This window comes from Poecilia latipinna, unplaced genomic scaffold, assembly GCF_001443285.1.
Source record: "Poecilia latipinna isolate Pla-1442-1.1 unplaced genomic scaffold, P_latipinna-1.0 Scaffold5005, whole genome shotgun sequence".
Classification (NCBI taxonomy): Eukaryota; Metazoa; Chordata; class Actinopteri; order Cyprinodontiformes; family Poeciliidae; genus Poecilia; species Poecilia latipinna.
In genome coordinates, this window is record NW_015117621.1 from 1,883 (window position 1) to 3,738 (window position 1,856).

Consider the following 1,856-nt stretch of genomic DNA (forward strand, 5'->3'; position numbering starts at 1 on the left):
GGAATCCTGAATGTTTTACTTTTGGCTGAACTCATCGCAATGAGTGTACACAGTGAGTCTTCTTCTAGTCATCTTAAAGACGTAAAGAGTAAATTTTATGTTTCTGTGATAAAAATGTCATCGGCTCTTCTGAAATCAAACTGACCAAATAACAAGGGTTTGAAAAGTATAAAACTTGGTGTCTCAAAGTGTTGCAGAGGTGAATCTGTGTTACATGAGTTTGATTCTTTTTCAGCAACGGTTGCATTTGTTGCCATTTAGGTTAGCATGTCTTTAATATCTCCTCTTTTTCCACTATTTATTGTTCAGTGTTGCCTCAGTTTAAGTTCTACAGCCATAACCAAAATCATAAAACAATTTTATAAGTCTTAAGTGAAAATTCGATGCGACTTTTATTTTTGCAAACATGCTTGTTGATTTTTTTTCCAGCTCATGACATGACAGCAGATTTTTCTGACATTAGTAACTTTCTGACTGATCAGAGCAGCGACAGCAAGTTTCCCTCCACAAACGATAATTTCACTGAAATGCCTCTGCGAGCTGAAGAGACTTCAAGGTTTGTCAAAACTTTGAAAAAATTTGGATCTCATTAAAATGTCTAAAACCTTTTCCCCTCTGAATTATAGAGTATAACTAATAACTTTCCTTTTGTGGCTAAATGAATATAATGTAAATGAACAACTTTTATTTTAATTTATTAAGTACTGTATCATTTGTGTGTTCTAAAAACAACAATGTAAAAGAAGCAAAACTTTTTTTTTCTTACAGAACGGACAAACGTCAGTTGTTCCTGTTAATTCAGGGGCTGCAGAAGAAGAGAGGAGCAAATCCAGTAGAGATTTATGATTAGGATTTTTGTTCGGTGTTATATTATTTACCAACAATCATGTAGCTTATAAGCACGGTGTTACATAAAATCTAAAGATAAAATGTACACTTGTTGTGGCTTATAAAGTAACAATTTTACCGGTCGTACTCCGTGTTTTTCTTTCATGTTAAAACTCTGACATGATAAACAAACGTTGGAGGATGGTTGTGGGGAGGATCGGTTCAGCATGAGGCGTTCTGATTGTGTCTTAATGTGACTTTTACTACGAGAATTTATGGAACTTCAGTTGTGTCCATTAATAAAGAAACAAAGAAAGAAGGTAGTAAACGTACATGTTGGTTCCACAGGGTTCCCCTGAAAATATGGATAAAATCAGTCATTACAGGGTAAAAGTAATTTGAAGAGGGGGAAGCATATAAACAAGTCAAGTCAATAACAAGTCAATGACATGATGCAATCCACATTTTTAACTCGGATAACTTAATTATTGTTTCACTGACTTAATGCATTTAAATTGCTGCACTGTTAAGTAGAATGGAAATGACTTTTTTGTAAATTGTCTCGAGATTACCTATTGTAAATTAGTGTGATATAAATCAACTGAATTGTATTATGAAAGGTTACACTTTGCCCAACGGACTGGACTGAAGAGAAATGATGAGCAATGTTTTATTGGTTGATGAAAGCAAAGATTTTTTTTAACATCAAATGTTCACTTTTGAGGTAAAACTAAAAATATGTACATTTCTTTCCAATACATTTTCCAACATACCATAGCCTGGTGTCTGAGCAGGTAAAGGTCATCCCTTGCAATAATAAGAAGCTGTTGTCAGAAACCATGATGTTAAGTTTGACTTACGAAGCAATTTTCAAAGACATAAGTCATAATATCCTGTTCAGCATAATTCACAGTACAAAGTCTAAAAAGTTTAAAAACAAGCATAATAATCACCGTAAAGCCATGACAAAAAAAAAAAAAGCTTGGGAAAACTTACTATTGTCACATTTAAACAAGGGAGAAAAGAAA

General features: G+C 33.4%; 1 long non-coding RNA gene across 1 annotated transcript; it reads right to left on the reverse strand.

The window, feature by feature from the left end:
* Positions 1 to 982: 982 nt before the first annotated feature.
* Positions 983 to 1,760, reverse strand: LOC106943223 (uncharacterized). The gene is made up of 2 exons (XR_001423859.1): positions 1,602 to 1,760; positions 983 to 1,183 (listed from the first exon to the last, which is right to left on the reverse strand). It is a non-coding gene; the product is annotated as an uncharacterized LOC106943223 (long non-coding RNA).
* Between the last annotated feature and the right edge of the window lie 96 nt (positions 1,761 to 1,856).